General features: G+C 36.8%; 1 protein-coding gene across 1 annotated transcript in view; it reads left to right on the plus strand.

Moving 5' to 3' along the window:
- Positions 1 to 23,135, plus strand: part of ANO3 (anoctamin 3) — a 287,665-nt gene that overhangs the window by 61,297 nt on the left and 203,233 nt on the right. The gene's annotated exons all lie outside the window — the stretch shown is intronic.

The raw sequence follows: 23,135 nt of genomic DNA on the forward strand, positions 1-23,135 counted from the left end.
GCCTACCAAGTCGTGGTTTGCCTAATTTTAAAACCCAAGAGGGTTTTTAAATTCTGCTCCCTTTTATTTATTAATTACTAAGAAAATAATATGTATCTTAAGGGCAAAAAGTTTTTGAAGCCAAAATATCCATATAATATTATTTTTTATTTAGTTCTATTTAGTGTTTTCAAACCTAATTATGCTTAAGAATTATTGTACAAGTTTATGAAATGAAAACTATACATGAATACGTAAAGGTGTTTTTAAGTCAATTTGGCCCATCTATTTTTTTTATTTTACAGTGATTAGAAATGAGTCCATCTAACATTCTGCCAACTAGCTATTTAAAGTTTTGAAAACTATTAAAACCATTAGGGGTCCCTAGCCCTTTGGAAAACTGGATGAAAGTTCTTGATCAACTCACCAGAACAAACAAATATATTTTCTCATGCACAAAAGTTCTGAATATAAATTTAGAAGATTAAGAGAATCCCCCAATCCCAGTTATGTACCTTTAGTTAAAACAAATCTTGCTATTGTGGAGTTTAACATGATTTCCTTGGAAGTATGAGCTATTTTATATTCATTAAATTCTAAACATTCAGCACCAACATTTGTAAAAAAGAAAAAATAAGTATACAGTGAAAACAATGTCAGTCATGTATATAGCCCTCTTGTGCATTGACTCTTACACATACAGCTCTTCTTGACTCGTCGTCAATGAGCAAACTCATCGCCATTGACCAATATGAAGTGGTCTGTGTGTTCCCAGAATGAATTCCTTTCTATTTTATATATGACTTTCCACCAGGTATTGAGTTCAAAGGTTTTTTTTTAATTAAATGTTGTAATGACTATAAATTTAGTGGTATGTATCTTCATTTATATAAGCATGATGAACCAGGTGAAAGTTTGTTCCATATTTTATCAATCAATGGGCCTTTGCCAGAAAGGAACATATTACTTAAAATGTTACACAGTAGACTGTATTTCGTACCTTACACAATGCATTTACAGGCACCTTTTATATAACACCCTCTGTGGTACAAGTTCATTGGTTAGAGCAGAAACTACTAGTGGGTAGGAAGGGCAGAAACTATTAGTTGCCAATCCAAGAGCATTCTCTCCTTCACACTTGCTCACCAGCCTCTTTTCTTCAGATACGAGGAAGCCAGCCACTCTGCATAAGTGGGGCTGTCTGCCAGGACCTTGGATCTGAAGCATGATCTGGCATAGCAATCCACAGTAAATTCATTACCCTACCTTTTAAAAAGGAAAACAAGAAGAGTGATTGATGGTATTGCTCTGAAACTCAGTCTGTCACACTGTTGTTTCAATGCCCCTCTTTCTTTAAATCCTGAGTGATTTTCCACCACCTGGTTCCGTTGTTGTGCCCAGTTGCTCTATCCAGATTTAACATTACTAGGAAAATATGGAATCTTTGCTTCTGTAGTTTGTTGCTGTTTGTTTGGTCATAGATCATTCTGAGTCTGGAGCAAATCCAAGGATTCTATTTTTGTCCCTGTCATCACTGTTGTTGGTGTTGTATTTCACTGCTTTGCTCTGTAGTATAAGAAATCCTGGGGTGGGGAGAGATTATTTTATGGAAATACTGATATACTCAGACAGAATTTGTCACACCGAGAGGGATCTTAAAAATCATCCATGCAAACCCATCGTTTTACAGATGGAGAAACTGAACCAGAAGACAGAAAATGTAATTAACCTTTCCTGAGCATCAACTGCATATGCATGCGCTCTGCATACATTGTTAGATTATTACTGAGTATAATCCCTGAGACTGGCATCGCTAATACCAATACATAGGTGAGGAAACTAATTCTGAAGATGATTAGATAACTCACTCAACTGGCTGAGGTGACACAACTGGCACTTTTGTGTTATTCACCCAAATATTCTTAGCTCCCTGCCGTGGCCAGTGTGTGTGATCACACTCCAGTATGAGCACCCCCAGGTATTTGGTGGACGAGGCCACAGGAAGGTGGCCTGTTGCAGAGAGGTGTGGTAGGATGGGGTCCAGAAGCTGAAAGGACAGGGGTGGAAAGCGGCTTCTGTGAAAACAAAATGTTTTTGAAGGACTGTTGTCCACAGTGTGAGAAATTGAGATTTATCATCTTTCTTAGGGTTCAGAAGCCAACTTATTCTGAATATATAGTGACAGCCTCCATCCGCTGATCATATTTTCAATGTGGAATTAAAAAAACTGATGGTCACTGAGCTGTTTTCAAACCCCTATCACTTCAGGGTTAATCCACAACAGCTACTGTGCTGGTGCTTTATAGAATGTGACCCCTCTGAACCCTACAACAGCACACTGGGTTAGGTATTATTATTGCTGCAGTAATTATCATTACCGCCCTTCAAATGGGTAACAAAAGGCTCAGTAGATTAAGCAACTTCCCCAGGGTCACACCACAAAACTGACAGAACCAAGATGTAGCCCCTGTTTTGATTAGACCACTTACCCAATGATTTTGCCCCCTGCTGGGAAAGAAAGCCTGTCATTTACCAGAGTCTGATTCATCATTCTCTGAAACTTCAAAAATTGAAAAAAAGTATACGCCTTTCTTTTTTTTCTTCTTTCCTTTTTCTCTGTTTCTCCTTCTTCCTTCCTGCATGCCTTTAAGAGGCAGAAATATTACCCTGGCTGGTGTAGCTCAGTGGATTGAGCATGGGCCTGCAAACCAACGGATCACGGTTTGATTCCCAGTCAGGGAACTGCCTGGGTTGCAGGCCAGTTCTTAAGCAGGGGATGCACGAGATGCAACCATACATGGATATTTCTCTCCCTCTCTCCTTCCCTTCCCCTCTAAAGATAAATAAATAAGTAAAATACTTTTTTTAAAGAGGCAGAAGTATCTGACACAATGGGTGCAGAGTCATCAGTTGAGAACATTCCATTTCTGTTGTTTCTCTAACACATGCTTTAAAAACCCTCTTGCAATAAAGTTTTGGTCACAATCAAAGTCATTCAAGTCAAGAGATTAATGGAGAACAGCAAGGCTAATAAAAGGCTTTAAATGTATTTCATCGCACTTAATGGTAATGTATAGTAAAATAAGTTATGGCTATTTCTTTAAAAAGTCATTTTAACGTTACTTATTTCTATAAAAAGCCAAAATGTGAAATAAATCAACTCATTTTTTCCATCAAATACTAGATCAGACTGAAATTATCAAAGATGTCTTATCTCTGGGTTTATTCTTACAGATTTTATTGTTTGGAAATAAGTCTGAGAAAACAGGCCAATGAACATTTGGGGCCAAGTTCCTCCCCTTCCCGCCCTCCCCCACGCCTCCAGCTTCTCTGCTCTTATTGATATTGTTGTTCCCCCTGCTCTCAGTCTGAGAGCCAATTGTGTTTTTACTTTCAAGCCTGGAAATGCTCTTCTAATAAGTACAGTCCAGTGCTAACTGGGAAAGGGAATGGTAGGCAGCTACTTAAACACAGTACTGCCAGTGACGTTCACTCCCTGAGTATGCGGGGTTTTTCCACAAAGAGATACCACTTTACACCAGTCAGGATGGCTATCATAAACAAAGCAACAAACAACAAATGTTGGAGAGGTTGTGGGGAAAAGGGCACCTTAGTTCACTGTCGGTGGGACTGCAGACTGGTACAACCATTATGGAAGACAGTATGGAATTTTCTAAAAAAACTAAAAATGGACCTGCCTTATGACCCAAAAATTCCACTGCTGGGATTATATCCTAAGAACCCTAAAACACGAATCCAAAAGAACGTATGCACCCCAATGTTCATAGCAGCACAATTTACAATAGCCAAGAGTTGGAAGCAACCTAGGTGCCTGTCAGTAAATGAATGGATCAAAAAATTGTGGTACATATACACAATGGAATTTTATGCAGCAGAAAGAAAGAAGGAGCTCCTACCCTTTGCAACAGCATGGATGGAACTGGAAAGCATTCTGCTGAGTGAAATAAGCCAGGTGTTGAAAGACAAATACCATATGATCTCACCTTTAACAGGAAGCTAAACAACACAACAAACAAGCAAGCAAAATAAAAACAATGACAGTGAAATAGAGAACAGGGGGACAGCGACCAGAGGGGAGAGGGGAGGGAATTTCAGGGGGAAAAGGGAAGGATTTACAGGAACTACTATAAAGGACACATGGACAACAACTAAGGGGGGTGGAAATGGGAGGGAGGTGGGGGGCATGGTGGGGTGGGCTGGGATGGGAGTAAAAGAGAATACTATAGTTGAAAAATAATAAAATAAAATAAAATAAAATATGCAGGGTTTTTAATGAAGAAAAAAGTGAATTTGTTTAATATTCACTGTAATAAAGTGGCAGTGGGTAGGTAGTAAGATTACCGACCTTACATACATTGATTTATATATAAAAAGTTTTGGGTGCCTAAAAATAACAAGCTCTCATTGAGTGAATGAGTTTATTAAAACCCTAATGCCTTGGGCAAGTTAGCAGTTTCTTTCTGAGTCATTGCATGTAAATATCTCTAAAAGAAAAGATGACAAAAATGTTGCCAGTGCTGGCGCCGCCAACCTTCGATTAACTGACCTTCCCTTTGATGCAACATAGTTAAGTCACTGACATGGAAAACATGTCTCTGGCTGACCAGTCTAAAAGGGAGAGAAAAAGTGGATGTGCTGCCTGTTGGTGGAGTCCTGCCTGTTGCTCGCTCACACACACCAAGCTCCTCCTGGAGCTGGGGATGGTTTTATCATGAGACTTGAAGGTTTCACTGATGTTAAAGGTTAGGGGAAGGAAGGCGGTCAGTCGTTCCTGTTTAGTCTTGTGTTAGGTGATAGAAAATCATCACCAAAGTGAAAAGTTTCTTCTATTATATTTCACTTCAGTGAGTAATTATTGAAGAAAGATAGCGATGGCACTGATTTGGCAAGTACTCCTATTTCCAAAATGAATAAGGCCATAACAATTGTAAAAGTTTTCATAATTTACATATAAACAAAGGAATCAGGTTTCACCATGAAAAATAGTATTAGCTTCCAAGGCACATAAATATGGCTTTGCTCTGAGCCCTCGAGTGTCAAGAACTACAAGCTGGAACACCTGTAAAAATCATCTGGAATTCCTAATGCTATGCATGAACCCTCTCTACGGCTACTATAATTCACAACTGCTCAAAATTTATTTGAGGAGCTCTAGAAATAGGGAGGCACAGCCAAGGCAGCTCATTCCATATCAAAAAAACTCATAAAATTATATTGGTTCACGTATTTAGTAGGTGTACCTTGGGAGCCACTCAATGAGATTAATTCCTATATATTAGTTAGCAATCACTGCTTATGTACTATCTTCTGACCAAATATCCCCTGTTACTTCAACTATGCCACATGCAGATTCCTTTCTACCTCCAAGGATTTAAGTATTTCCTCTTCTTACATTTAGATACGCTTGAGCATTCCCCTTTACCTGGCTGACATCTATCAGGAACATGTTGAATTTCACTTTATAAAGGGGATGTTTCTCAGTAGTGAGTATTTCCATCAGTATCAAGAGCAACCAGTGAGTGTCACTGTTCTAACACAGACAGATACTGGTTTGCGGTGCTACAGTGATCAACAACTTCACTGCAGAAACCATAAATCTTGTCATTGTGAAGAGCACGGGCCATGGGCTGCCTGAATTGAGGGTCCTTTTATTCCATCCACATAAGCTACTGTACATTTGGACAGATTTATGATGCCTTTTCCCCCCCTCACTATTCTACTTCAGTTTCGCAAGAAGAAAATTTAGTTTCCTTTCCCTTCAAAATAAAAGACGGGTTGTTTTCCCCAAAATGCTGCTACCACTCAATTATTTTTATGGTCATAAACAATTGCCTTGTGATAAAGACTATTTCTGACTTTATTTCAATCATTTACTAGATTGGTTATATGTATTAGGGGAAAGTAATAATTCTGAGTATACATTTGCACTAGGATTTCTGCTAGTCACTCTGTGTCTATTATTTCTTTTGACGCCACCACAATGCAAGGAAGGGGTCATTGCACATACTATTGTGTAGTCGTAAAGAGACTGAGAGACATAAATAACTTGAGTCAGTGATGGAGTAAGTAACACATCTGACGTTACAAGCCAAGACTGCCCGACACTAGACCCTTAGATTTTCCACTGAACCCTCTGCCCTCAGACTATACATGCAAAAACAGGAAACTTAGACATTAATATCTCTATCCTTGAACATGTGGGCATTTTACTAGCCTCCGTTGATGTCACCTCTGCGTTCCCTGCCAGAATTCTGAAACAATTGAGAAATAGAGCACCAGAGACTGACAGATGGATATCAAAAAGTCAGATGTATAATTTACGAAAACTAGGGGACTGGGTCTTAGATGTTTGACCAAATAAGACACCCCAATTTCCTCTCCTGACCCTGAGACCTACCCATCAAATAACAGACATGGGTAGGAAACCTCGGGCAACTCCCACAGTGTCAGCTACCAGATTCGGTGGCAGGAGAGAGGGCAACAGAATAAAATGGAGAACAAGGGACAAACTGCTGAAATCAAGCATTACTAGCTCCTTTTTCTCCCAAACAAACTTGAAAATCACATAACCCAACTAAATGAAAATCTCCCCAAGGGAAGGAAGGCCAGAAGTGTACTCCACCAAAGTGTTTACCCACAGCAACAGGCGGGTCCCGAAAAATGGTTCCCCAAGAGAGGTGTTTTCATATCTGTCATGTCAAGCAAATTATTTTAGCCTTTGTAGTGCTTGTTGTCATATAATAATTTCAGGTATTTACTCTGAGTGAAATGGGAGTTCATTGAGTGAAGAGTTTCAAGCAAAGGAGTTCGATTAGCTAGATTTCATTTTAAATTCATCTGCCTCATGTCCATTTACACTCAAACCCAAACCTACCTTCAGTTAGATGGGGAAACTATGGGGTGAATATGGTCTGAGAGCAAATATCAGAAAGATCATTTATGAATATTGATTTTGAACATGATTCTTTCAGATCAGATGAAATGTGGAGAAAGATATGTGATATATGCCTGGAATCAAGGAGGGCTATCTGGCCTGGAAATGTCCATTTAGGAGGTTTACACATATAGATCATGTTTAAAACCATGACACAGGATGAGATCACCAAGAGCAGGGAATACGGTTAAAGAAGAGAAGGGTACAGAGATTGGCCCATGGGCCTATTGAGAATTAACAAGTGAGAGAAATGCACAGAGGTGCCCGAGAAGGAGCATGTGGTGGGGTTGGAAAAGAGCCAAGACAATGTGAGACCCAAAGAAGCCCCATGAGAAAAGTACATCAAGGAGGAAGGCACAAGAAATTATGCCCAAAATGCCCCTAATATATCAATAAGCTGGAAGTGCAAATTGATCATTGACTCTGAAGACGAAGAAGCTGTTGGGGATTTTGGTAATCTTAGTGGAGTTAAGGGACAGAAAACATTGAAGAGGGCTAAAGATGTGGAATTAGAAATAGTGACTATATTGACGACTTTTTAGGAATTTTGGAGCAAATGAGAACACTTAAATTGAGAAGAAGCCACCAGGAGAATTAGATTCGAGAGAAGTTGCCTTTTAAATTTTTTCTGTGTTTTCAGGAATTGGAACAGCATGCTTGTGTGTTGATGGGACTTATCAATCAAAGGAAGGAGAGGAGACTGGATTTGATTCTGTAAAGAGAGAGCGCAGGGGAATTATTGGACTGATGTCCTGAAGTAGCTGAGAGGGATGTAAATACTGCGTAACTAGAGGAGATGGGCTTAGATGGAAGTGCAGTTAGTTTATCTGATTGTCAAGCATGAAGTCAGAATATATGAGTCCAGATGCTGGTAGGTGGGTGAAAGCTGCGGAAGTTTTCTTCAGATTGCTTGAAACTTCTCAGTGAAATCGGAAGCAAAAATCATCAGCTGAGACTGAGGATTGGAGAGGAGGTGCTAGAAGGCAGTTGGAAGTGACAGCATAAAATGTGAAATAGTTTTGTAGGAGAACAGGGAAATAAAAGGTAGCCAGGTAAATCTATTCTGACTATTTGACAGAGTTAAGTACCCACTTGAAGTTGTTGTTAAGAACCCGAAGCAGATCATTTCCCATTTTGGTGTGTTTTTAACTTCCAGTTTGATTTAACTACCTGGGATAATGCATGGACTAGATGAACACACATACACTTCATATTTAAAACGGAATTTTTGGATCTCCTCTCTTCTATTCCAAAGTATTTTTAATAAAATGTATGATCATGTTACAGCTCTACCAGAGATGTTTTAATTTAATCTTTATTATATTTTCCATTACCACTTATCCCCCTTATATTCCTCCCCCCCACAATCACCACCCTATTGTCCATATCCATGAATTCTTTTTTATTTTTGCTCAATCCCTCCAATCCATAACCCGCTCCCCACAGCTGTCATCCTGCTGTCCATCTACAAGTCTGCCCTCATTTTCCTTGTTAGTTCAGTTCATTCATTAGATTCCACAAATGGGTGAAATTACATGGCATGTGCCTGTCTCCGACTGGCTTATTTCACTTACCTTAATGTTCTCCAGGTCCATCCATAGTGTTGAAAAGGGGTAAAATTTTCTTTTTATAACCAAGTACTACTCCACTGTGTGAATGTTTCATAGTTGGTATGTTAAAAAATAAAGATCCAAAGGTTTGATACCATGTCTCTGAGGCAATTACTAATATTTTTCTTTCTTTTGGCTTTTTCTTCATGCAACATTGATTCTGATTTTCAAGAACAAACAAAAATATGAACAAAAAACAGCATAGTGAACTAACATAACCAAGTAGGTAAAAGATTTAAATGATTTTAACAATCAATCCCATCCCCCTTATTACTTATAGAACAAGTAAAGCCCAGGGGAGAGAGAGGTTGGTCTATGAGACACAAGATTCTGTATAGTTCTACACATAGAATTTTCTGCTTAAACATGACTATATTTGTTTTCTTTAGAGCCAGATAACAGATCAGACTCTGCCTTATGTTCTCATAGTACCAGGGGGTATTACACATTCAGACTTTGGCAGTCATAAAGGAACAAACAGCTAGTAGCTTTCATTATAGATATTTTTCTTATTGAACAGGTGTGTAGACATTTTGTGCTAATTCCCAGCAGATGTTTTGCATATCTCCTGTCATAGACTCAAGAGCTTGGCTACAGCAAAAGTAACTTATCCTTGCATGATATCCCTCATATCATTATTAGAAAAATGGCACTACTATTACCTGGTTACCTCTTTATTTTCCTAATTACCTCTTCACGATGTTGAGTTTCATAAGAGGTACCAACCCAGTAGAAAATGCAGAATTACCATTGGTTACCCTTCTGATTTCCTTTCTAATTTCATTTGGAATTTGAAACATCTAGATACATGGAGTCTTGTCCTACCTTATTCATAATCTTGTAATCTTGGTTAAGAAGGCCTTGGAAATTCTGGGCCTCACATTTCTTTACCCAATAGATTCTATTTTATTAGGTTTCTTCGGAGGGTTGGAAGCATTTCTGCAGGGCTGCTTGTTTCAAAGGAATTACTATTTCTAAATGGAGGTGTGACTTAGAAAATTGCCTTTGAAGGTAATCTTGGAGCTGTATGTTAAAAGAAGAAATAGATTTTCCATTGACCTGGTGGGTAGGCAAGGCATTCTAGGGACAAAAAAACAAATTGACTAAAATTCCAGAGGTAAAGAGGAGGTAGAAGTTCAGGGAATTCTGGTGACTCATCATGAATATAAAAAAGGACAGGGAGTGAGCGAAGGGAAACATGCAGCTTTTAAGGTTGGGTGGGCAGGATATCAGAAGAGTGTGTTACTCACCCAGGGAAAATGTAACCGGAAAATCTAACCATTCTAAACCCTTTCAAAGATGACAGCTAAATCAGCTTGCATAACAGCAAACAGAACCTACCCACCTGCTTCATTTCTAACGCAATTAACTGAAATTTGTGTCCTCCTACATACTTTTTCATAACTAATTTGACCTATACCACAGAGTAGTTTTACAGCATCTATAGTCAACATCAGAAGTTATTTTTAACAATAATTTTCTACTGTCTTTCTGGTCTACTGAGTTTCTAAGCAATTTTTTCTTGTTCTTTTGTTCCCTCACACAGGCTTGCAAAAATGCTCATCTCCTTGTGGGCTTGAGAACAGCGTGTGGGCTGCCAATGGCATGTATAATGAGGGTGGGGTTAAGGATGGGGTTCCAGGCAGTCCTATCGCCTTTGCTCTTTAGACTTCAGCGTCTTTGTGGGCTGTGAAAATTTAACACAGATTTGCAGTATCATAGACACATGATTAACAACAATGTACCTCATCATGAAGTTTGCAAAGCACATTCCCATCTCTAACTTAGCTCTACTCTAAGGTTCTAATGAAATTGCTTTTACTTACAAATGTCTAATACAAGATTTTACATGCAAAAATCTTTGCACCACTTGTTTTTAAGAAATATATTTCCATTATAAAGTAATAACTTGGTAATCTCATAGTAAGTAATAATGAATTAATCAGCAAAAGACCACTATGAAAATCATTTAATACACACCTGCCTATAACTTTTAAGATATTTAATATAGATTTTATATGGTTAACTGTTTATATAGATATGAATATACAGATATCCATATATAAAACAGAAAAATGCCTTCAAAACCCACGCACTAGATGAAATCAGATAAAATAAAAATATACTTAGCAATCAACTCCTTCCTGAGGTCCAGTCCTCAAGAGAACAAGGCTACTCTTTAACCAGTTGATTGGTTAGTCAATTAAAGTGTTAGGGTTAGACAGAGAATAGGTCATTCACAAGATGGATAGTTCAGGCAAGGAAACATAAAAACAGAGAAGCAAATGTTGACGATACTTGTTAGAGAACTTTTGTGGAAGAATTTGCTTTGGCCCACAAGATTCCCTGTCCAACTCCACACTGAGATGAGGACCTTGAACCTCCATAGCCTAATGCTATTAACCTTTCAAATCATTACCCTGCCTTGGTCATAGGCTCGACAGAATCTGTTTTCCAGTGTGTATGATATGAAATTGTGTGTTTTGAGAAATGAATGTACTGGATATATGCTGTGATTGCTAGCTCAAAACAGTATCATTTTCCCTAACATAAACATATTTTATTAGCATTTTATTGGTATTATTTTATTCCAGGTTTATTGAGATATTTTTGACATATAACATATGTAAGTTTAAGATATACAATCTGATGACTTAATACATGTGTATAATGTGAAATTATCTACATGTATTAAATAATCTATATCATAAGGTTTTCATTAATGCCTCCATCCCCTCACTTGATTACTTTTTTAGTGGGGATGACTATTAAGACTTACTCTCTTAACAACTTTCAAGTATATAATACAGCTTTGTTTGTTATGGTCACCATACTGTGCTTTAGGTCCTCAGAACTTATTCATCTTTATTTGGAAGTTGTACCCTTTGACCAGCATCTCTTCATTTCCTCCACCATCAGACCCTCGTAACCGCTATTTTACTCCGTTTCTACTGAGTCTGGCTTATTCCACTTATAGGTGATATTCCACTTATAGGTGAGAACATAATTTGTCTCTCTCTAACTCATTTCGCTCAGCATAATGCTCTCAGGGTCCAACTATGTTCTCACAAAGGGCAGGATTTTCTTCTTTTTTTATGATTGAATAATATTTTACTGTATATATGTATATCATACTTTTTAATCCATTCTTCTACTGATGGAGACTTGTGTTTCCATATCTTGGCTATTGTGAATTATGCTGCATTGAACATGGGGTTCGGGCATCCATTTGATAACCTGTTTTTATTTCCTTTAAACATATATCCAAAAGCAGGAATACTGGATCATATGGTAGTTCTATTTTTTCTTTTAAGTTTTAAGGAATCTTCAGACTGTTTTCAATACTAATTGTGCCAGTTTACATTACCACCGACAGTGCACAAGAGTTCTCTTTTTCTCCATAGTCTCTCAAACACTTCTCTCTTGTTTTCTGTTTGATTTTTGCATTTTAATAGCCATTCAAACAGGTGAGAGGTAATGTCTCATGTGCTCAGTGTGATTTTGATTTCCATTTCCCTGATAACTAGGGATGTTGAGTACCTTTTTATGAACCTGTTGGCCACTTGTAAATCTTTGGGAAAATTTTTATTCAGTTGTTTGTTCATATTTTAATTCCATTATTTTTGTTCATTTTTCCATTGAGTCATGTTAGTTTTTTAACATATTTTTAACCCCTTGTCAGATAGATTGTTTTACATATTGTCTCTGATTTTGCAGGTTATCTTTGTATTTTGCTGACTTCTTTGCTGTGCAGAAGTTTTCTAGTTTGATGAAGTTCCACTTATTTTTTGCTTTTGTTGCTTTCACTTGTGTCAAATTTTTGTGTTATCCAAAAAATCATTGTCAAGATCAATGTCAAGGAGATTTCCTCTATGTTTTTTCTAGTTGTTTTACATTCTCAAGACTCATATTTAAGTCTTTAATCCATTTTGAATACTTTTTGTAAGTGGAGTAAGATAGGGACCAGTTTCACTCTTACATGTGGCAACAGCAGGCCAGCTTTTCTCTGTCATAAAGTTTGCTATGATCTTCCTTCTTTACTGTTTAACATTACTTACTATTTTGCCTCCAAATTGTTTTCTTCTATTAAGTTTCTACAGACCCAGAGAAAGGATTATGGAAGTAAAATTGACAAGGAGAGCCCTGGCTGGTGTAGCTCGCTGGATTGAGCCTCTGAACCAGACAATCGCGGTTCGATTCCCAGTCAGGGCACATGCCTTGGTTGCAGGTCAGTTCCCATTAGGGGATGCATGAAAAGCAACCATACATTGATATTTCTCTCCCTCTCTCCTTCCCTTCCCCTCTAAAGATATATAAATAAAATCTTAAAAAAATTAACAAGGAGAAATGGTAAGTCAATAAAGGATTACATGAATAAAGACAGGCTCATGGATAATATTAATGACAATAAGAATATTAGGAAGAACTGGTATTTCCTGATTTATTTTAAGTGCCAGGTACCTCATTTAGATTTTTGTGTAGGTTCACCGATTCCTCCTAGCAACTCTATGAGGCCAAGACCACTGTCATATACAGGTAAAGTAAATGAAGATTACTTATGTGATATGTGGTGTCACTTGTCTATAGTCTCACCACTTCCTCCCTCTTAAGGGCCAGAACCAGGACTTGAAACCAGGCCTGTCTCCTGAAGAGACAGAGCTGTTGATCATTCACAGATATTGGTTTGATCCTCAAAACTAGTAACACACAAAATTTCTACCTACTGTAGAAATCAGAATTAGAAGCATTGTAATTAGGTGCTATATGAGATAGGCTGTAAGTGTCCATCTGCATCCAAGACCAGATTTAGTGACTCTAAAATTAGTACTCTTCTCAAAATTCAGGCTATTTTAACATCTCGTATTAAACATCATAGACTTATAACTAAGGCTCAGAGAAATAAAATATATTCAAGCCCATCCCTTAAGAAGTAACAGAGCATAAATTTTAACTGAGATCTTCTGAGGTGAAGCTGCCTACTTTCCTAGCTCTCTCCCTATTTGGAAACCAAAGACCAAGCATTATATTAAACATAGCTATCACCACACTTAAGGTACAATTTGGTGATACATCAGTTGAAAAAAAGAAGAAAATCTTATAATAGGACTAATAGTTGGGGAAACACAAGCAACTGGCATAAGATAATCAGAGAACAACTCATGATTCTGTATAATGAAGTGCAGAATTACTAAGTAAGGATGAAGAAGGTCAGAAGAGACTGTGTGTGAACTGGTATGTTCAGGGAAGAGGCTGCACATTAACTAAGCCTCAGAGAACTTGGATGATGAAGGGCAGGTGGAGGACATTCTTACAAGAATTAACAGAGAAAAATATTTTTGGTTATTTTTGTGAGGCAGGTAAAGGGATATATTCTGATTCAAGCTGAGCAAGTGTACAGGGGAATGGAAAGAAAGCTGGTGCAGATAAATTAGTTTAAGCCAGATAATGAGAATTTTAATGTCTAATTTTGTTTTACCCGTATGTCTACATAACTTTATAAATGCATAGATGTGTCAATATACTTGCTTTTGAGTGTTTAGTTTTATTTTTACCCCTTTTGGCTTCCTTTTCTTCCTTTCCTTTTCTATCCAGCCATGTTAAACCACCTACCCATGTTAACAACCTAGCCTGTAGCTTTCTATATATATTTCCCTCTTCAAATAATCATAGAATAAATCATAATTTACCATATTGCTGCGTATGAGTTTTGTTTCCAGATTTTGACACCATGATCAATGATGCAATAAAAACCCAGACATATAGTTCATTATTTATGGCTGTGTTGTCCGTATAAACTTCTAAGAGATGGATTATTGGTTAAAAATAGGCTCTAATGCTTTACAGTTTCAAAGCCATGTAGGAAAGAATGCTTTTCCCATATACCCTATAAAAATAGGTGCCATGGCTCCTTCTTATTTTTGCTAATGAGAAAATCTCGAACTTACTCTATTTTAGGAGTTTTGGGAGAACAATGGTCTGAGACGAGATGTTGAGGATCAGAGTAAAAGCACTAACCAGCCAGGATGAAGCCCTAGTGTGGCGGACACTTCAGAGCTTGTTAGGGAATTTGGAGTGAGACCAGGATGGAGCGGTGGTGGAGCAGTCTATGGAAAGGCTATTGTACCTGTGTCTGCTAGTGGCTTGGCATTTCTAGGGAGGAAAACACTACACATGGTGCCAGAGAGAACAGGGCTAATTACAGTCTGCTTCCCTTCAGCATGCTTAGTCCTGTACAAATTTCTCCTTTACTGCGCTTTAACCTGGAACCATACAGGAAGAAAATTCTGAAAAACATAGTTGTAGCTTAGCAAAGTAGATACAAATAGACATGACAAAGCACATGACTGATGTTTCTAAAAGTACATAAAATACAAAGATAATATGTATTTATAAACTTCAGTTGAATGATGTTCACTAAGTTGTACAGTAAGTCAAATAGATCTTTCATTATCATTTGTTTACTGTGGTATACTATATTGTTAAAATTTTTAGAGACATATTGTCTTCCATTACAATTGCATTCTTATTAGTTTCTTGATTGTCTAATAGTTCTGCTTTTGTATTCAATGCCTATGGTTTGATACATAAAATATATGACTGTTAAGTCTTACTTTTCTATTATTCTTTATCTTTACCTAATGTACCTCTCTTATATGTATCCTTCTGATGTGAAATTCCATCTTGACTGATATTAATATTGTTAGACTTGCTTACTTTTCAATTTTCATTTACCTGGCATTATTTTGTCCAGCACTTTATTACTTTGCCCTAAATATTTTCGTTCCTTTTAAAGTACATATCTTGATTTTAATAAAATATAAATCTGTCTTTTATGAGAAAAATTAGTCTGTTTACATTTGAAATTTCAGCTGATATGCTTGATTTTATTCATTGTGCTTTGCTTTGAACTTACTATTTATGTCCATTGTTGAGTATGCATTTTCCTTTTCCTTATTTTTCCTGGCTTGATCAAGGTGCAATATATTTCACATTTTCTTCTTGGACAAATTACAGTTCTTTTGTCATTCATTAAGTATTACATTCACTTTTTTCTTGTCCTCATAATCAGGTGCTTTAAAACAAATTGTTTTGTCTGTTAAAATACATACTTCTATTTGCTTCTTATTTGAACCTCTTCTCAAGAAAAGAATGTTTGAAGATTATTTTCACTTTCCACTTTTCCTTTCTCATTCTCCCATTCCTCATTGTATTCCTATAACATTTCCCCCCACTTGATTTGTTGAGAGGATTAATAACTAATAAAAATTATTTTATAGCGTTTTCTTTCTTTTTAATATTTAATAGCTCGATAATAAGTATCCCTAGAAAAAGTGTGTTATTATCCACCTGAGTTTAATCAGACAGATAAATAGGTGAATATTGTATACTATAATATTTATTTTTATTTTATCTTGAGTTCTCTGTCTTGATTCATCTTTTTTAGTAGCATCCTTAACTGTTTAATCAAACAAATTATGTATGCTTAAGAATAAATTATATCTTCTCTGGGTATGTGATTCTAGGATGAAGTCACTTTTATCAGTCTGACGTCAGTCTCTTTCCTGTTTTTCTTAGTCAATATTTTAATGACTCCCAAGTGACAAAATCTAATTTGGAGATTGGAAACTATAGTTACTAGATTTAACAGGCAAAATTTCCTGAAAGGGACCATATGCAAACCCTTGTTTTTATAGTGCAAAATGTAACACTATAAAAATTTTCCAAATGTTCAATCATTGTTTTACAATAAAACACCACAAACTTGGAAGGCTTAGAACTGGGCTTATATAACCATTTGCTTTCTATTCTTAAGTAATTGCAAAGATGTACTGTTTCTTCTTGCATAAAGCTTGCAAAGACTAAATATATACATCCTGGCTGAATTCGGCACATAGGTTTCAAATGTATATATTTTAAATATACTGCAAAGAAAATATGTAGCTTTCTCCTATTACTTTTAGAAATTATATGAAGGGAGGAAGGAGAACATTTCACAGGGTTGGGCAAAAGTAGGTTTACAAATGTTTGTATGAATAATAATATAATAATTAGTAATACAAGAATGAACTCTGTGTTGTTCATCCTTACAACTATAAATCTATTTTTACCCCACCCTGTATGATATAAAGTATGATTGTTGAAAGTTTTTCAAGGTGATGTAATATAATCAATTATTCAATGATGTTAATCTAGATACCTTAGATTTACTTAAATGAATGCAAAGGCTATAATTGACATACTGATTATTGATACAAAAATGGCTTCAAGTTGCCAATATTGCTTTTAAGGTAAGTATAATGCTATCTCACTAGTTAAGTAATTAATTCAATCATGTTTTCATCCTATAACTTTTGCTTTGGAAAACTTATTTCTCTTTATGTATTATAGTGCCTAATTTCAGACTGTACTCAAGTTAAGATCCCCACAAAGTTTTCTTTTTTGGAGATTGAATCAGGGGGATTTTCTGTACTATTTCCACTATTTTTCTTCAGAAGAGAAAGAGTAATAACCCTGGTAAAACCAGCCACAAAAGACTGTATCTATGAAGTAGGAGTACATAAAACTCTCTTCCAGCAGATGAGAATCCTAGAATATGAGGGGTGGAACCGACCTTAAGGAGCATCTATCTAATCCACATTTGACAGCATGCCAGTGTGTGCAAACACACCAGGGTATGTTTTTAGGCTCTAAACTCCCCCAAACAATGCCTTCCTTCTGAATTTCTTTGCTGGATTAAAAAGGGAGCCTCCATGGCAAAGTGCTGAAACTTTTTTTCATTTTATTTTTTCTTATTTTTATTTTTTAAATATTTTATTTATTTATTTTTAAAGAGAAGGGAAGGGAAGGAGAAAGAGTGGGAGAGAAACATTAGTGTGTGGTTGCCTCTCATGTGTCCCCTACTGGGAACCTGGCCTGCAACCCAAGCATGTGACCTGACTGGGAATCGAACCGCCAAGACTTTGCTTCACAGGCCCGTGGTCAATCCACTGAGCTACACCATCCAGAGCTTTTTTTTAAAGATTTTATTTATTTATCTTCAGAGGGGAAGGGAAGGAGAGAGGGAGAGAAATATCAATGTATGGTGGCCTCTTGTGAGTCCCCTGCTGGGAACTGGCCTGCAACCCAAGCACGTGCCCTGACTGAGAATCAAACAGCAATCCTTTGGTTCACAGGGTCTTTTTCGATTCTAAATCTGAGCTATCACTGGATTAAAATGGCATGATGGTGTTTTGTATCCAGGTCATTTTTAAATGCTTGTTATCATTTTGCACTTTAGCTTTACACTTATTATTCTAACATAATTAATATATAGTTGATGATTAATGTGACCACATAACTTACTGTCCGAACCTGGACACTTAAAAAGTTTCAGGTTATTAATTACACTGTGACAAAAGACAACCCAGAATATAAGCTCCCTTTAAAAATGAATGCAGGATAAGGTTAAAATATTGGTAAGCAAAATGAAAAAAAATCAATATCTCCTTCATGCACACTTAGCTATATTTTGAGTTACCATTATAGATATATCTTATGCTGCATAATATTTTGCAAAAGTTTATCTCACCGCAATACTCTTCACAGTCTGCTTTTATTAATAAACAATGTATAAGAAACTTTTATTCCAGTAAATAACATTCATGCATACTCTCTTTTAAAAACATTGCTCAGCATTACATTGTTAACCTCTGGAAGAATAACAAGCCAGCAAGCACATTCCTTGCTCCAGCTGGACTGGTTTTGTTCAAATAGAGAGCACAAGTGTTCACAACCAGTCACTCAAGCTTCTCAAGAGCCAAGAACGTACTATCTCTGAGAAGTAAATAGGTTTACTGTGAAAGCTACCTTCATCTCACCTTGCTACTGGCAAACACTCGAGCAATCAACACAGCCCAGTCCTAAATCAGTCAGCCAGGGGCATCAGGCTATCAGAAGCCTGTAGCCATAAACAACTAGCACCACCCCACCCAGAGCACCGGCTGAGAATCAGCTCTGCTCAAAAACATGCCAGTTCATCCAAATGCAGCATAGTGGCTGGTATGGCTGGAGTTATTAGTTTAAGTGCCTACTTCCTCCACTCCCAACTGAGCAGACATAGAAAATAAATCAGTAATTATTACGTTCTTAGATTTTTTCAAAGAAACCACAGCAAAAGCAGTCTTTATGAAATTATCTGCCTGACAGAAATAAAATCACAAAGCATTGCAAAACCACAGTCTTGCATGTTAATTTTGAAAGGCAATTAATATACTGAATTTGAATGTCTTATCAGACTCCTTTAACAAATAAAAAGCAATAAGTAAGGATCAAGTAAATGTGTATTTGATTAGCTTTTCTGTGTCAAACCATCTTTTAGGGACTGTGACAAAGAGAAAAATAAGTCAGCACAGAGTCTTCCTTAAGTATTTTTTCTCCCAGTTCAAAAAAATACGTTTTTTTCTAAACTGGGAGAAAAGCCCGAGCCCACTTTCAAACGCTTATATACAGGGGTGGAACAAAAGTACGTTTACTGTTGTAAGTATATGAAACAAAGTTATTATTATTATTATTATTTAGTAATCATTGTATTATTTTCTATATTAACAAATATAAACCTACCTTTGTCCCACTCTGTATCTATAAAGCATGCTAGAAAACATAGTAAAAAAGAGGCATGAAATAGCGTTATTAGTAATCTATAGGAATTAGAGGAGATTAAACCCACATCTGACGACTTTCGTGGATGGATGTGGATAAAGAAAAGCTTCATCCTGGAAAAGGCATTGCTCTGGGGCCTTGAAGGATGGGTAGAGGTTCAGAAAAACTACGAGCAAGACAAAAGTTTCAGGATAAGGATTCCAAGTAGCAGAGAGGCCTATGAGGGGGGGATAAACGTTATAGGATCACAAGAGTTTGTAGAGAGTCTCAGAAACATGACTGAAAACTGCGGAGAGCAGGTCATGGAGCTCCCTGACAGGTAGAACAATGAAAATGGACTTGATTCTACAGGCAACTTGAATCATTGTTAGGATTTTGGCAGGGACATAAGATACAAACTTGTTTAATCCATCGTCACCTACTTTGCTCCACACATCTGTCTTCTCTTGATGCTATCTTCTTAAGATAGCAGTGTTCCTGTCTCTTCAAAATATTATGTGATGAGACCATGTCAGGCCAGATTCAAAGAAGTTGGAGGCTAGTCTTCTCTTCTATGGCTTTCTCTAAGTCCCACCTCCATCAGGAACACTGTTTCAGAAGGCTTCTCCAAGCGTGCAGTCGGAGTATCTGCAGGAATAATCTGCTTAATTCTGTTCTTGTACTGTCACCTGTGTCCAGGAGACACAGGCTTTTGGGGAAGCAATTTTTAAATTTTATTCCACCCTCTCATTTATCCAAGCTTTGTTTGTTTTCTTTCTAAGAGCTTGTACATGGCTTTGATATGGTATGGAGAGCAAACCAGAACCAAGAAAATAATTAATATATTAATACTAATATATAAAATGATAACCCTATTTTAAATATGCATATAAGATATTTTAATATATTTTTCTTGGCTTTATAGAAGAAAGAAGACAGTGCTTGGGGGTACTGAACAAGCATTTTTCTGGAAGTCATGTAAAAATGTGAACTCCATTTCTTTTTTACTTTTTCATTAGTAAGCATTTATTAAGCTTGTGTGGCAGGAACTATACTTGTCTCTGAAGGAACAGATACTCTATGATTAACTGTCTTTTAGGGAGACCAGAGTCTCCCTTAATAGTATCTCCCAGGGAGATTGGAGGAACAGGGAATCTCTCCTCCGTTCCTTACTCTCTGCAGACGAAACCATTACCGACATGACTTGGCTCTTTCAGTTCAGCCATTAGTACCTTACATAACTGAGTTCTACAAAGAAAATGACTGCAAAGAGAATTTCTATCTCTATTTCTGTCTCCACTTAGGCAAGGAGAAGCAGACCTGGCAATTTCAACTTCAATTAAGCCAGACGTTCAAGACACAAAAAGATTCTGACAGAACTCCCTCAGTACCTACCATAGAGCACAGTACAAGGAAACTCATAATTGCCTAAGCTAAGGGTCATATATCAGAGTTTAATTTTTAAATTATATATATTTATTATATATTTAAGTATAATTGGCAACAGTATTATATTAGTTTCAGGTGTCCAATATAGTGATTCGACGTTTATATACTTAACAATGTGATCACTAAATCATGTCTAGTAATCATGTCACAATGCAGTTATCACACTATTATTAACTATATTTGCTTCACGTTTTCACTCATCAAAGGAATAAAGAGCCTCCTGGTGATGTAAAGGCCAGAGTCATCGCATCTCTGGGGAGCGACAGCTAGCACAGGGCCTGATAAATTAATCACCTGCGAGAACAGGAGACAGGTGCTGAGCTGTGGGTGGGCGAAGGCAGCAGAAACCTCAACAAGAAAATAAAAAGCCAGGATTCAAAACTGAAAAAGAAAAAAAAAACTGGACTTGGACTTGTAGAAAGACAGATATGGAGGCAGTTTAAAGATGCATGTATAATACATGAAAGTCGATACACACATATGATTTGTAGAAAGTATGAAAATGATAGAAAAATATGAAGGTGTTACAAAATGAACCTTAATTCTGACTTGCAAGAGTAATTATTCTGGACGTTTTGATGGGGTTTGTTTTCATTCTTAATTCTCTTATTTTGTCAATCACAGTCAAGATCATACTATATATGGTATTATTTTCTCTCACTGAAAAGTATATCAAACAAATATTTTCTCATTCTTAAAATCTGAAGATGTTTGAAACCAAAAATAGTAAGAAAAAGTAACAATCAGTTTGGCCTTCCCTAAAGAGGCTATTTAACATCGACTCCTAATCTTTCTACAGTGGAGATGTCAATATCAAAATACTTCCTTTCATCAGAGCAGAGGAAGACTTATCTTTTAGGAAGGTTTTGCTTAAATCCCTCTTTCTGCACTCCCCACTTTCGAAACATACACACTCTTTCTCTTTACACACACACACACACACACACACACAACGTTTCCTTATCTTTGCGTCGCCTTTCCTGTAAAGCAGATGGTGCTTTAAATTCCTAGGGCCCTCACAAAGCTGTTCCTCTAGCAACCTTCCCTAAAACATTGATTTTAAAACGAGCAAAGATGTTGTCTGAATTCTCTGCTAGTCAATCTGTCGGTCCAGCCAAAAATGTTTCCAGTTAAAAGCAATCAGCTTAAAGCAATCGTAACTGTAGTGCAGAGGCTAGGGCGCAACAGTGTTAGAAACAATACAAAACTACTTTTTTGTGGGGAACTAATTTCCAAAGTGGTTTGCATTCTTAACCCATTTCTATCTCCAGCATGTACCCCCTGCCTCCTGCTGGGTTATGGATGATGGGGATGGCTGGAGAAAATCAGACATCTACAGAAACAAGAGGTTCTAGAAAACTGAAAATAGGACCTTGGCCTGACAGTGTAGAGTAGAATTAGAGCTTTTTAATTCTCGCAACTATTCCTCCTGATCAATAATTGAATTAATGTTCACATTCCAAAAATGTGTTTTCTAATCCTGTGATTTAGAAAGGTTTTAAAAAGAAAATCAGATACTAAGAAATCATAATTATAATAACAGCTAGTACTTATTAGACATTAATTTTCTGCTATGAAATACTTATTAAATACATAAGCTAATTTAATCCTCACCTATGAAGATGGGGCTGTATTAGAATTCAATGAATTGTTCAGTTGCATTAGAATTTTATTAGCTCTAAACAAAACATAAAAACACTCTCAGGGAAATTATTTATTGCTTTCTGTTTCAGCACCCTCTCCTATAAAATCTCTGTAAAATGAGCTTTTTAGTGGAGACAGTCGGGGGTTTGTTCTAGATCTTCAGTTGCTGATAAACTCAATTGGAGTTCGTTCTTCTTAACCAAGTATTTCTTCGCTGCCTTCATACTGAGCTCTTACTGATTGCTCAGTATGTTCCTTCTGGAAGGACCATTATCTTTCATTAAGGGAGGCCACACATTCTCTGCTATGCTTCCCACTGAGCAGAATCCAATTTCGCTCTTCTTGCTTCAAATGAACTCAGGCCCAACCACTGAAAACTCAAGAGAGACTCTGAGTCAGAACCACCAGCCTGAGCCTTGTGAACATATAAAATACCATGAGAAATAATAAATTATAAATTTGAGTCTGTAGTTTCATGGTGGTTTCTTATGCAGCCGTATAAAACCAGAACATCGTCTTATTTAAAGCTACATTCCCTTTGCTGTCCTTGTATCATACACAACAGGTGACATACGAGACTATCTCATAGTAAACTAACCTATCTGAGGTTCTAAAAATGTTGAATCCCTGTATCTTTCTCATCTGCTTTTACTTGGATCCCTCATCTGATTACGAATTGATCTCACAAATCTTCAAAACTCAGAAAACCATAGACTTTTGCTGTGCTTTGCTGTTTTGGGCTTCAGTTTCTTTTACAATATCAGAATAATGACAGCCTACTTATTTTATAGGAGTTCTATGACATGAAATGAAGTATTATGGATAGCTTTCCCCCCTCAGCATCTGTAACAAATGGTCCAGTGTCATGATCATGTGATTCA

Source organism: Artibeus jamaicensis, unplaced genomic scaffold (assembly GCF_021234435.1).
Source record: "Artibeus jamaicensis isolate MK-2021 breed Jamaican fruit bat unplaced genomic scaffold, CSHL_Jam_final contig_797, whole genome shotgun sequence".
NCBI lineage: Eukaryota > Metazoa > Chordata > Mammalia > Chiroptera > Phyllostomidae > Artibeus > Artibeus jamaicensis.